Raw genomic sequence first — 15,062 nt, 5'->3', positions numbered from 1 at the left:
ACTTGATACCAGAGTAGGACATGGAAACTGAGCAGCTGCTGAAGCAAGTTTTTCAGAGAAGCTGTCTGTACTCAGGCTGTAAGGTGCATTAGGAAAAGGTGGGGGATGTAAAGGGCCTGAACAGGAGTTTAGAAAATATGTATAACAAATAGGATACAATAAATTATATTTCAATACATGATAGAGAAGGCTCCATCTGCCAGGTCAGGAAAACATCTCCCCTATATTGATACATACTTCCTCCTAGCAGACAAGGAAAACATCTTAGCCTTCCTCAGTTCCACTAGTAGGCTAGCCTTGTGAATTTGTCAGTCTTTGCAACCCCAGTGCAGACATATACTATCTAGAGGCCAGAGTACAGCAATAATAAATACAGTGGGTTACACACCTGCTTTCAGCACAAACTTTCTGATTGTCTTTGTGGCTATCATTAACACACAGTGGCCATAAGCACTCTATTGCTTTTTATCAGTGACCTATAACAGCTCTTCACAGCTTGTGCTGTAAGACTTTAACCTGCTAAATGGGGTAAAGGCTTCCAATGCATTCCTTCAGCAAGAGCCACCAGGATTTCAGCACTGCCACATGTCTGAAGTATTCTATAAAATGTACAGAGGAGCAGGAATCCATTTCCACTCAACAATCTGCTGGTTTAGTGCCTTTGTGGATGTGACTGTCAGCTCATGCTTTGGGGGAACATGTTGCAAACAGCTAAAAATGAAGTCAGGCGTTGCCAAGGGACAGCAAAAACAGTGGTCACACAGATTGTGCCCCAGACAAGTGTCCTTGACATAGGTGAGCAAAGGTTGGTTGTGAAACTTTGCATTACAGCATTATAAGAAACTTCTTCATGAACCAAACTTCCTGTGCAGCTCTTCAGTGCTTAGGAAGTTCAGCCACTTCTTGGTCTTCAGCAGACTTTGTGCTGTCCGTAGATGTTGGGCAATTCCAAATGATCTGTTTGTGTTACTGTTTTCTTTCTAAGGGCCACTGGTCAAAGAAAGAAACTTCACTGAACCACCAGTGTTCAGAAAGTTGTTTATCTAGGCTGTGCCACTGCTATTTGACTTGAAATGAACACAAGTAGGTAACATAAAGTGCCTGGATTCTGCAAGTTGACCTGCTGCCCCTGCTCCTGCGCAAAGAGGTCTGACTTCTCATCTTTGATGTCACTTGCAGTTAATGAATTTGCTTGCAAGACTATTAGCACTCTGCAACTATGGACCCTCATTAGTGTGTGGTTCTAAAAATCTTTTAGAAAGGGTTTTGCAGAGAAGTGCACTTCTGAGAAGGGAAGAAAATTAAGTAATCTAAGATTTTGTTAGATACCGAACCATCTTAATATTTGATTTTATACTATGGTAGTCCAGAAAACTTGTCCTTAGTCACATGGGCAGGTTTTTTAGTTCTCTTGAGGCTTCATGATTTCTTGGATTGTGTTTCTTATAACTACCAGGCTCTCCTGGTTTAAACCTGAAGTACTAAATAAAGTACCATAGCTGGACCTTAAAGTCTGTCCTTCTTCAAAAGTTGCTTTCTCTCAAAGTTATCAGCAAAATTGTGAGTCCTTCTATTCAGTTCCACCCCAGCTGAGACATACCAGGAGAGGTTGTCAGATAGACAGGCCTCTAGCCAAACCAAACAAAAATGAATTGGTATTCTGCTTCAACATTTTCTTTTGCTCTGCACCCCATGAGGCCTGTGATTGCAAAACTCAACAACATTTTGAAGTAAATAATTCTTCCTATTTCTACTCAAAAAAACAAGTGGGACAGAAGTCTGATGCTAAACAAGGTCTGCCAAGTATCTGGTGGACAGTGGGAGTATTAATATTCTGAATTAGGCAAAGGGTAGAGATACCATGGAATTCATGATTATTTAATTCTCCCTAGTTTGTCACAACACTTACATCTAATCCTTTTTCATTTTGTGTCCCACAAAAGTAGGAGCTCAATTCCATGCCCTCCACTCATCTCCATTTAAATAATCTTTTGAATAGACAAATTCCTCTGAAGCCTTTTGTACTGTGACTACTAGAGTACAGAAATTTAACTGTGTGGTGTAAGCACACACAATCTGCATCTAATACTTAGGCCAATGCAATTTGATGCATTACACGACAAGATGTCACATTTCTTGATGAGACATGGTGGCCAGGATGCTAAAAAAAAATGGACATTTCCTTTGAATGGGTTCAGCAATCTGATTTAACTACAGCACAAGCACCTAAATAATTGCTTGCTCAACATGAAGGATGTATTTGCCAATAAATCCTGAACCTATAATTTCTTGTTTATCTTTGGATACTGAGAACCTTGTTTGAAGCTTTTTGAATGCTACTGCATTGCAGAGCGTATGTACTTAGCCTTAGAAAATACTGCTGATGGGATACTTCTATCCTTCATTCAGAATGGGCTCACCTCCAAGTCATGGTCTACATCACCATCTCTGGGATCCAGCATCTCTCTGCCATTCAACATTTAGCAACTCTGTTAAAAGCCAAACAGAGGGCTGGGAACCAGTTTTCTCTAGGGAAAAAAAAAAATGTCCTTTCATTGTTGGGCTTTCTCTGTGCCTGGGCATGTTACATTTCACTATTAATCCTGACACAGACCTCATACTCAAAACATGTCTAAATAAAACCCTCATAATATCAGGATTTATTATTCTAATCTCATTTAGGTCATACAGTGGCGTAAAACAGTACAAATGTAGGGCCTTAACCCATAATCCTTAAGGTAGCCAAAGCTTCCATTGGCTTCCCATAAAGTAATGCCTATGCTTTGAGGGCAGGAGCTCACCACACAAACTAATCAGAGTAATGCAAATACCTTTAAAGAAAGAAAAGTGTGGTTTCATACTTTCAGCCCATACTGAAAGAAGTCTTCTTCTTGACCAGAAGAAAATTTTCCAAAATACATAACTCAGTGAATAGAAGACTGAAAGAGACAAAGTCTGGAAACAGAAGCATCTGAACATGAGTGCTTCTCTTTAATTTTCGAACTTTGTCTCTATTAGGCTGGTTGAAGGTTGATTTCAGGCTCTCCTGCAGACTTTTCCATTGTGCAATATGCCATAGGAGCAGTCTGAAGCTTGGAGTTGTAGTTTGGATTCCAGACTGGTAAGAAAGTCCCAGACACCCTGAAATTTCTGTCTGTGTGGCATGTTCCTTGGTATTTAAAGCTAGACTCAGCAAACTGAGATGTAAGATTAAAAATAATCAAACATTATTTGTTGTTTTTCACTGTTTAAATCATTATTTTTAGCTTTCAATTTTCTTGATGCTTCCACAACCCAGAAAGACACTTTGAACCCTTGCTACCTCAAGCAGAATATATCCTCTCCTTTGCTAGCCCTCTCTGCTTTCCTTGACTTAGGGTTTACCACCTTCTTTGCACCCATCCCCAGGCCCCACTGGAAAAACCCATCAAAAGGGAACTAAAGCAGTTGGGCATTTCCCTTCAGTGGGGATTCCCTTAGATCTGTCAGCTGTGCATGAGCTGACTGGAAAAAAAAAAAAAAAAGTGGATTAGATGTGTACTGGTAACAGAGGAAGTTGGATTTGAGTGCTAAAGGTTACTTGGCCAAGTGTCTGGGCATTTCATATTACCTGTGACACTTCCTAGCAGGGAACATGTCTTCTCTTCACAAGAACCTTGACAGGTAAATAACAAAAGTCCATTTGGAAAAGGATAATTTTAGCCACATCCAGGAAAGTGAGTTAGTTAATTTAGTTAATTTTCTTCCCCTGGCTTCTGATACTTAGATAGCGTGAAGCCTCTGGCTCACAGCTAACAAAACCTTCCATGTTAGAAATCACCTGATTCAACTCCGATTTTCTATTCATTCAAGCAGCTGAGAATTTAGTTGTGGAAGCAAAAGTCCAAAATCTTGCTTAAGCCTTCTCTCAGTTAATGTCTCTAGAGGGTTTTTAACTCCAGTGTCCTAAATCTATGCTAGTTAGTGCCAACATCCAGGCTAGCTCAGTGGAAGATGAGAGTTATGCTGGGAAGTGTGCTCACAGACAGAGCTGAACAGCTTGGTGTTCCTTCAGTTTCTGAAACTGCGCTGCCATGGCTGTGCTCCGAGTGTGGCCACTGCAGAAACTTGTCAGCTGCAGGACTGTCCTTGGAGTATTGATGAAGACAGTTTCGTTGGTGAGAGACTCCAGTCTAGCCTTTCTGGGATATAAAAATAGTGTGGAGAGAGATAGCCACTGTAGCTGGAAGCAAAAGGATCTTGTCTGGGGCTGCAAGATGGTGTAACTGAGCAGAGGAACAGAATTCATGAGATATGTGTCAAATTCACAGCTCAGCGACACATTCCTACAAGATGAGCTTTCCTTGATCATTAGTGAATCTGTACTTAAGCACATCTGGAAAGATCTGAGATGCATATATATTTCCTGGGATAAAACCAAGAAGCAAACAAACCTTTCTAGCAAATTTGCATTCAACTTTTGACAAGTCAGACTGAGCCAACAGTGGCCTTCCTTGCCCTACACATGGATCCTCTGGATGCCGTATCCCATGTTCACCCTCGTGTGTTTGTGCTGGGACTTTCCCGCAGCCAGGGGACTTGTCCAAGCTGTCAGCCCACATCTGAGGGCAGAGCACTCCGGCAGTACCTCCAGCTTCAATTAGAAGGACGGGACAGGGCTGACACCTTATCTGCCAGCAGGCAGATCATGCTGCGCCCTCACCCGCTCCGAGGGGCCTCTCGGGCAGCGGGGAGGAGGTGAGGACACTACGGAGGAGTCGCTTGCCCCAGGCCACCGTCCCTCTGTCCCCGTCTGCCAACAGGAAGGGACAGGGAGGGCTGGCTCAGAGCTCTCCACCCTGGGAACCATGCCCGAAGTGGCGGCACGAGGGCAGCCCCGGCCCCAGGAGCAGCCCAGGGAATGCGGGAGCGGCGGGGCCTGCTCCACCCTTCCCTCACGGCCGGCGCGGCCGGGCTCTCCCTCCGGCGCCACCGCGACCCCTCGTGGGAAAGGAGAAACGGGAATGGCTCCGTCAGCTGCTTGATGGGCTTGAGTTCCGGCTTCGTTAGGGCGGGGTTTTTTGGTTGGGGTTTTTGTTTGGCTTGTTTGGGATTTTTTTTTTCTTTCCTTTCTTTATTTTCCTTTTGCTTCTTCTGGCCACCTGAGGTGGGCACAGCGATTGCAGCTGCTTGCTTTGCCCTCCAGCTCTGTGTGTGCTGAGGGCGTCTGCTTTTCCGCAGTGCCAGTCTGTTTTCTCCATAAAGCCTCCCTGGAAAAGAAGCAGAGGTTGTCACACAGGTTCATGTCCCCTAGCCAGCTGCATTTCTTGTCCCGACCAGCAGCTTTTCCGTATTTACCCCTGCTGCAAAGCAGTAACCAGCATTATCCTGATTTATTCCGCAGGGTTTCACTTGTTTGTGAACCGTGCCTCAGCGGCAGAAATTGTTGAAATTTATCTCCTCCTCCTCAACGTCATTAAAATACATTTATGTGAAAAATAATAGTAGCTGGCTCAACAAAATATTTGTTTTACTGGGGGAAAAGTGCCAAGGAACTGTATTTGTTTCAAACACAGTAAAATAAAATATTAACTTTTCATTAATGCAATAATCATGCCCAGCTGTTTATGTTTGTTTCATCGTGCAGAACTTTAAGTGCATTAGACTTCAAATGGCCCAGCTGAAAAAATTGCCTTAGTGGGTGGAGCAGAGCAGAGGGTAAAAGGGAAAAAAAAAGAAAATAATGAAAAGAAAGCAAAACAAAACAACAACAAAAAACCCACAAAAAAAAAAAAAAAAAAAAAAAAAAAAAAAAAAAAAAAAAAAAAAAAAAAAAAAAAAAAAAAGAAAAGAAAAAAGAGAAAGTTTGAAGAAACAGAGCTGCAGATGTTTTTAACAGGAACGACATTAAAGAGAAAATCTGCTTGGAGACAGTAAGTGACATTTTGTAACCTTTAGAGGATTTTTGCAAAATTCTCACAAGCCAGTTGTTTGATGATACCATCATGTGGATAGCAAAAACTCTGTCTTTTCAATTTCTTTTCATGAAACCATCTATGTAAGTGTATTATATTAAATAAGCATCTTAGTCACTACTGTGGCTTAACCCCAGTGAGCAACTAATCAGCATTATACTAAATCCAAAACACAGGACTGTATCAGCTAAGAAGAAAATTTACTCTATCCCAGCCAAAACCAGTGTAACTACAATTATAATTTCTTAATAATGATATTAATTTATAATAAATCATAATTATATAAGAAAACCACATTATATCACTATCTTAATATAATCCTTACTATATTGCTAATTATAATTTGAATTATAATTAGGTAATAATTTATAATGTCTAAGCATGGAGTAACAAGATATTAACTATTCAAATGTTAGGACATGATGGAATTAAGGTTGTTGCTGCAAGTTTCTTTGGACACCATTGTAAGTGCTTTGTAGTTTAACCTTCAGTGAAAGTTTTTCCTCCTGGATCCTTACTTAGGAGGACAAAATGGTAACACAACAAACGTTTTAGGAGGAATCAAGAGTTGTTAAAAAGTGATATGGCTGGTTGTAAGGTTTAACATACATTTGAGCTGAGGTTTGGTAAAATCGGGTTTGCATTGACTCATATCAGCTCTTTCTAAGTACAGGGAGAGCTGAGAAACTCTGGAGAGAGGAGAGGTTAGAAACTGTCCAGTGGTACATGCTGTGAAAGGAAAAGGAATAGAAAGATTTAACAGCTGGGATGGAGCACAGTGAGTAAGTATTTAGCCTGGACATACTTCTGTCACCTCCAGCTGTGCTGACTGTAGTTTATTTTGGAGAAAAATCCAGTATAATAAAATGGCAGGTTTCCAATCCTTTTATAGAATGGACAACATTGCAGTAAAATTACTTCAATCATTTTTGCTATTAAAATGTTTTGAGAGGTGTGTTCCTGTATGCAGCTGTATTTGCTTCATCTTAACTATGTCATTGCAGAGAATGTTTCATCAGAAACTCCTGGGTTTTGGGCTGGTTTTCACAATTTTTTTCCCCATATTTTTTTAAGAAGTAATGACAGTCTCAGCTGGGGAAAGGTGGTACAGACACTTTAATGAATAGAAAAAAAATATACAGAATTTCAAACTACCTTGATGAAAGAAGCACCTGAATTTGAATCGTATTAATTGGTATGAAATGTCTTCAGATTTGCATAACCTGATTTATAGGTTTACATTCAAGAGATGTACTAAAGAGGCCTCAGCCAACAACATCGATGACAGCTAAAATCAGAAGTGATTTTAAGTAGTTGGCAGTTCTTCTCGGGACTGCTTGCCCCAGCATAAATCCTGCTAAGTACTGGGGTTTTTGAGAACCACAGGTATAAAACTGTAGTCCTATAAGGCATGTGACACTTGGCCATTTATTGCACATTGCTGTGTGTCCAAAGGAAGGAAGGGAGGAAGAAAGGAAAGAAGGAAGGAAGAGAGGAGTTTATTTCCAGGACTGTATCTTCAAAGGTAGGCTGTGCCTCTTTATATCAGCAGGCAGCTTTGATTATAATTTGGTTACAATTTATCAAATCTGTTCTAACAGCCTACTTATTTTATTATTTTTATCCATAATTTTTAGTTAAGGGAAGCAAAATAGTAATGTCAGAGAATGTTTACATTAAAAAAAGAGTGTGATTTGGTATTCAGAAGACAGTAGGGAGGATGCATGGTCAGTTTCCCCCACAGAGCTCTATAAGTGAGTAACAAAAAAATCAATCTTCCAAGTAGTCTTTTCAGAAAACAGACCAAATCTAAGTTATTTTTATTTGTTAAGTTTACAGAACTTTGTAAAAAAAATTATTTCTATCAAAAAAAATAAAAAGAAACATGAAGCTAGTTATTTTGCACAGGTATCCTCTTTATGAAAGCCTTATAGTATATCAAAAATTAATTTAATGTTAGAAGGAAAGAGATCTATTTTGAGATATATTTCTGTGCTTTCTCCTGCAAGAGAAAGAGAGAAGAGACCCTGGAAAATTAGCAGACATTTTAAATTCACCATAAAACACCGAGATTACTGAGGAGATATAAATGTTTCTATCAAATTTTGAGATAGGTGGCTATATATGTGAAGCAGTTGAAAATCCTGAACACTCAGTAGTAACAAATTCTATCCTTTCAGGGGGATTTCACTCATATAAACTTAGCAGACTGTGTTAGCTTCCATTATATATTCTTTGCTTTTAGTGTCAACTTAGTTTTTAACATTTTCTACGTTTTACATTTACATTTTTAACATTTTTTACATTAAAGCAGTTTTATAAGGATTTTTAAAAAATTTGCCTTGCTAATACTAAATCAGTGCATTTTGAAACTCCTAGGAACCCACATGCTGCCAAACTGTTAGAAAGAAATTTGAGCATTACCAGAATTGGAGTAAGTAACTTTACTAACAGTGCCACCACTTGTCTTTTTGGGCAGACACAAAATGTTGATTTTTATCCCCCCTGCTTAGGGACATATTTCTCTCTTGGAAAAGATGTCTCTTTGCTGAAGTCACTTTATATACTGATCTCACTCACGTTTCTATGATATACTGGCTGAAGATCTAATCCAATGAGAATTCTTAAACATGGTTAGGGTATCCAAGAATTTGTGATAAGAATTACTCTAGTCACTGCAGACGTATGCAGTGTCTAGATACTCACATGAACTTGGAGAGGGTATTTCAAATGCTGTCTATCCATTCTAATTCCATATAAATATCCAAATCCATGTAGTTCCAGTAAGGAAATATTAATTACCTTTCCCAATTTCAGTGTAGGTGGTTTTGGTTACATAACTGGTAAAAGTAATCAGGATCAAATATCCCAATCAGCCAGCTCTTGGAATCACTGCTACACTTCATGAATGCACATATGCTAAACAGAAAAAAAAATATCCCTCCCACCCCCCAAATAATTGTGTCCCCAGATTATGAACTGATTTAGGTAGACCATTATTTTCAACATGGAAAATATGGTTTTATTATCGGACAGCTCAATATAAGTAAAGAGTTTCTGTAACTACACAGAATTGAAGTTTTTAAATCACTAAGGTGATCACTACAGGTGATACTCTAAGAAAAAGAAAACACATTAAAATATGTTGAATATGTCATCAGTCACTACTTCTAAAACACATTTTTTTGCAAAGTACCGTGCACACAGATACCAGGGCTTCCTCAGGTACACTGACTTAGGCTGTGCCTTTTTTTGTTTTATTGAATTTTGTACACATCCTGTATCCAGAAATCTTGGAAGTAAATACAGGGCAATAATTCATAATAATTTAAATAAAACAAATAAAATTTAATGAGTTTAACTTTTAATTACAAGCTCCAAAATAAGATTGGTAATTTTACTGAAGTTCCAATTAAGATTAGTCTGGGGAATATATATTTTCATATATTATAACATTGTTTATGAATCTTGTAATTAACACTAAAATTAAGTGCTCTTTCTGTGCATAAGCTTTAAAGACCCTGCCCTTTCTTTAACATCGCGTGTGTGTAGTGACTGGAGGCAGCTGGGGGCCGCTTATAGAGGGCATGACTTATTAATACGTCTGGTAAAAAGATGTGTTTCTCTAGATTCAACAGGTCTAGCAGCAGTTCCTATCAGCCCCTTCCCTGCGGGTGTCTTCATGGCAGGGACCAGCGGAGGGTGCTGGTGTTACTGTTCTGCACCCATGGAAAAAAGCACGATGGAAAAAAGCCAAAACAAACCCGAGGGCATCATTGTGCTAGGAGTACTGTGTGCCAGCGTGGGGTCCTGTGGCTCCCTTCCCAGCACGGCCTGTGCGAGCTCCCACCGGCCACAGACTCGAAAATCTGTGAAATGGTTAATAAAGATTGATAGTGAGCACCGTCTCCAACCACAGGAGGCTGGGAGCGTGAGGGGAACAGCTTCCTTTTAGAAGGAGCCTGCAGCAAAGTGCTCCAAAAAGCTGAGTGGTAAGAGTCTGTGGTTTGTCTCACTTTCAAAGTCTAAGTCTTGACACACTGGCAGACACAGCCAATGCACTCAGTCTGTCATGACGGGGTTAAGTTTGCCTGTTTCTATTCTGAAATATCTTAGTGGAGCTGCACAAAAGAGGTTTAAATCCTTTAGCATAGAGTCATAGAACTTGCTGACTTGAAAGGGACCCATCAGGATCATCAAGTCCAACACCTGGCCCTGCACAGGAAATCCCAATAATCACATCGTGTGCCTGAGAGCTGAGTCCAAATGCTTCTTGGTGCTGTGACCACTTCCCTGGGGAGACTGTTCCGTGCCCAAAACACCCTCTGGGTGAAAAGGTTTTCCCTGATATGTAACCTAAACCCTCCCTGACTCAGCTTCATCCTGTTCCCTTGGGTGCTGTCACTGACCACCAGAGTGAAGAGGTTGGTCGCTGACCCTCCACTTTCCCTCATGAAGATGTTGAAGGCCTCAATGAGATTTCCACTCAGTTTCCTCCAGGTTTTGGCTGGATAGTGCATCCTTTGTGGTGAGTTTTCGCTTCCCCTGTGATATTGTAGATTCTTGGCTGTTCACAAGCAATCCTGATGCCAGCTTTGAGAAGTCACCTTTTAGAGGCTGCAAAGTCTGCAGTAATCAAAGCATCCTGTTCTGTATGCCATTCATGTTGAATAACATATGCTTGAATCTTTACTGGTTGGCTTCACAGGTAAGAGACCTCTGCCAGGGAAAAAGCTGCTGGAGCCCTCAACTTCTGCTTTGCTATAGCTGCAGTTTGCCAACTGTCCCAAAGTTGCCTGCAACCCCAAGAAATCTTTAACACTCACTGAATAGAATCTGAAGACAGAAATAAACTACTAGACATAGGAATCAGGAGTCAAGCTTAACAAGGGATAACTTATAAACGCAGTGTTTAATCCTCTTAGTATCTCTTGTGTGCTGTTCTCTTTTTGGTTGGAACTAACTTCACAGTTTTTGCTCCTTGTACCAGTACCAATGCCCTTCTTGTGCTTAGTGAGACAGGCCTACCTATTTGTTTCATTTTTTCAAGCATCCTTCCTTATTACTGAGTGGCAGCATTTGTCTTTTATTTAAAACCAGCAGATACTCATTTAGAGAATTCACTCAGCTGAGCACTGCTGGAGGTAAGAGAGATCTTTGATCAAAGAGGAGATTCATTTTATCCTCCAGAACACCAAGACCAGCAGGATCAGCAGACCCTGGCTTTCATTCAGTGTGACTGGGAGTGCACACATGGTTATGCAGCAGTCCACCTCTTGTTTCTTTGCCTGCAGGACTGAATAGCCCAAGCTGTGCTCTTCTTCTTCACCAGCCCCCTTCTTGAAATCATCAGGGCAATTTGCACAAACAAATTGGTCATGATATTTGTATCCGCTGACATAAAGGATTCAAATTCTCTTTTGCTTTCCCACCATGCTTCTCTCATCAGACTCTTTTCTGAAATCTAGGTTTTCTTCTCCTTGGTTGCTCCTTCTTAATTGAAAAAAAGACACCCTGAAAGTATGGAGTGAGATTACTGAGGCCTGTGGAAGTCCAACAGGCTTCTTCTTCTTCTTAGTCCTGGATCTGGCTCTGCCACAGCAGGAGCAGCTGAGAGCAGCTGGTTCAAATACTGGGACAGTAACTGAGTTGTTACTCCACTGAAGCAGCACATGCAACAAATATTTATGTCTGGTACCAAGAGGGGAAAAGCATGTTCAGAGAAGATAGGCTATTCAGAAATGACAAATGTCCTGACCTCAGACAAGGCTGAGCAGTCTGGGGGGGATTTCTGTTTAAGTCAGTCTGAAAACTGTAGTACACTGTAGGGAATGTTCAGAGATCTTAGAAACTAGAAAAATTATTACCATTAGTGTCAAGGAAATAATAAGGATAATGTACTTGTAAGTTCTTCTGTACATGTAACATAAATGCTGCTGAATATAAGCCCCAAAGTTGCAAATACTCAGGTAGAAATGTTCCCAAGTTTTGGAGAACACTTAGATGCATGAAACATGATAGTTTGCCATGTAAAATGGACAAGATGCTCTGGAAACTTTAAAGGTAAGGTTTTATTCCAGGCAAGAGTCATACCAAGCAGAATTTCCTCTCTAATTATCCTACCTTTGTATTTTACTGTCCTTAAATAAGAGGGTTGTTTGAACAATACTTCATTGGCAGGGGTGGTTTTATGTTGTTGTATTAAGTCAATTTGTTTGTTTTACTTTACTCTGAAGCATACATCCTGTTTTCAAAGTAATGGCACAATTTACAGAGAACAGAAACAGTTTGCAGATAATTCCTCCACCACACAGTATGAAAATAGTTGCATAAGTGTTTGCATCTTTCCCTGCTTACTAAGCTGTAATTTGTCAGTCATATCCTCCCCAATGGGGCTAAATTTGGCAGCCAGCAACAGAATCCTTTGTTACATACTCACACTAAAAAACTTTACTCCTAATTTTTCTTTGGGATTTTTTTTCATTAATTTTTGCCATGTGGTAGCCCACAGAGGATCTCAAGTTGGTGTGCTTCTCCTGAGACTTGTGAGCTTTAGGAATAACTATACGGCTTCACATTCTGCACACCCATAGGGAGGGTAATTAGCTGAAATTGAATTTTCTTAGGAAGAAACATGATCTGCTCCACTTCAGAAAGCTGCTTCTGGTTGCTAGGAAATCTTAACTGAGTTTCCTATGTGTCTTCTGATTTGCCAGGTGGACAAACTGTATTTCTTTTGGTACCTTTAATTTTTCTCTTTGTGAAGTGGAATAACAATAAATGTTTCTTAAATCATCAGAAAAGGTTTTGAAATTTCAAGGAGTGGAAATCTGACAAATGGAAAGTGCTGCTGAAACTATTGCATCATGATTTTTTGAGACTATTGTGCAGCGATTGCTCTGTGAAAATTTGCTTTATGTTTTAGCACTGTTGTAGGGAATAAGCCACAAAAAAAATTACATTTTGGATAAGATAAAGTCCTGTTATGAGTACTTAAATAACTGAATTTTATTTACTAAGTGGAAGAAGCAAAGGACAGCAGAGTTCCCTCAGAAAGAATACAATATCCTTTTTTGTTCAGATGCTGTGTCTCACTCTTCAGAAGTTAGTCTTCCTCCTCAGATGAAGAAAAGGTTAAGGTCCACAAAAAAAAAAAAATCAAAAAAAAATCAAAAAAAAAAAATCAAAAATTTTGTTAAAACTTGGGTCCAATGTAGGACACTTCCCCCCAACCCCTAAATTATTTGTTTTCAACAATTCAATCTCCAATATTTTTGAGACTATACAAGCTGTGACACAGGTTGAATAAGGGTGTCTAAATGTCATTTTCATATTGTATTAAATGACTCTAAAGATGTGTTGCTGGATAGGATGAGCATTTTAAAGGACAAATATGCTAAATACATAAAATCAATAAATAACAATGATACATTTCAAGGAAAAATAGAGAATTAAGGCCCAGACATTGTTTGGTTTCAGATACCTTTTCTTTCCTAAGTTTTTTCCTGAAGTTTAGCGGCTGCTACTTATAAATACAAATTACCCATGCTGGGAGAATTTTGCAACTGTGTAACTTTGAAAGATCTTTGCTGCTGGAAAACATTCAAATGTTTTTCACGCAGGAAGTTTGAGGAAATCATAAAAGATTTACAATTAAAGGGAAACAGGCATGAGTTTCTCTGAGAAAGAACTCAAGGAATGAGAACTGGTCAATGAGCCATAAAGGGGGTCAGCCCTAAGATCCCAAAAGGTTAATAAAAAGACTAGTCTTAAGAAAAAAGATAAAGAAGGAAACTAGGATGCAGATAACCAGTACAATGCTAAAGGCCCTTATGGGGAAAAGGTAAAGGAGGAAGATGTCAACAGTGGGTTCAGAGAGCTCAAGGGAGAGAAGACAGGACAAGCGAGGTCATTTTCTTAGAGGTCCAGTAGTGATGGCAGAGCAAGAGCCAGTAATTACCTGGAAAGGCTTTGGTAAGCTTTCATTTACTAGTGTAGCTTTTTAAGCTTAAGACTATTGTCTTGCTGTCTCTCCCCCCGATAAGCTTAGAAACCTGCCTCTGACTTCAGGTACACAGGTGTGTGTTTATTCCTAAGTGAGAGACAGCCAAGGGTCTCCCTCATGCACTGAATCCCTGAATATCCGAGCTGCCCAAGTGTTAGCTGATCTCCTGCCTACTCCAAAAGGCTCTTTCCACGACAAAACGCAGAGTGGTCTGGCAGCAGCTTGCTCCAAGGACCAGGCTCAAAAGGCAGACGCAAGCCATGAGCAGACTTTGTTCTTGCCCTTTCTCATCTTCCAGAGCTAGCTTAAAGGCTTTGCAACTTCAAATACCTGCACATACCCTCATGTCCCAGGCTTTGGTATGTGACACACCCTTAGTTCTGTGCTTTAACTAAACCACTGCTGGTCTTGGTAATGGTTCATTTTATTTCTGACACACGGAAGAGGAGTGGGAAAGAGAGGGAAGAATGAAAAAATATGTAGTTTAGAGCTACAGCAAGAGATTGAGGGCTAAATGCTTTGCAGGGAGGACACTCCAGTGGGCTCTGGGGTTAGTATTTTGGACTCTTGTACTCTCTTGTAGAACAGACATTTCTTGCTCTCACCCTGTCACTTCTCCAATGAATAAGTTATTGCATCAATCCCAGGGTTTGCAAATCATGCCTCTTTTTTTCCCAGGGGCAATGTAATTGTTTCTGTGCTGAGTCACTTTAGTGCCGATCCCCATGTTTTATTGCTGCTCTGTGACAAAACTATAGTGTATAGTCTAGAACACTAAACTCTGTTTGGGAATAAGGGAGTGGGCCATTGCTTGTATTGTTGTCTGCAGATTCCAAGTTAAGTGAACAGCAATATAAGTCCTTGGGTCAGAAAGAATAAATAGCTGTAATTCATGGAATTACTCCTGGGTCTTTTTGAATCCAAACTGTTTCAAGGCAGGGTAAAGTTCACAGTTTTTACACAGTTTAAAAAAAGAGCAAAAAAATCTTCTTTCAGCATTAAAATATTTGGTGTGTTACAGCCAGCTGCATTCATTATGTCCAACATTTTAAACATTATGTCTGAAATCTGGCACAATTATCAGTGGGCCAGAGTAATTATTT

This window comes from Parus major, chromosome 3 (assembly GCF_001522545.3).
Source record: "Parus major isolate Abel chromosome 3, Parus_major1.1, whole genome shotgun sequence".
Classification (NCBI taxonomy): domain Eukaryota; kingdom Metazoa; phylum Chordata; class Aves; order Passeriformes; family Paridae; genus Parus; species Parus major.
The sequence above is the reverse complement of the archived record's forward strand: the minus strand, read 5'-3'. Positions refer to the sequence as shown.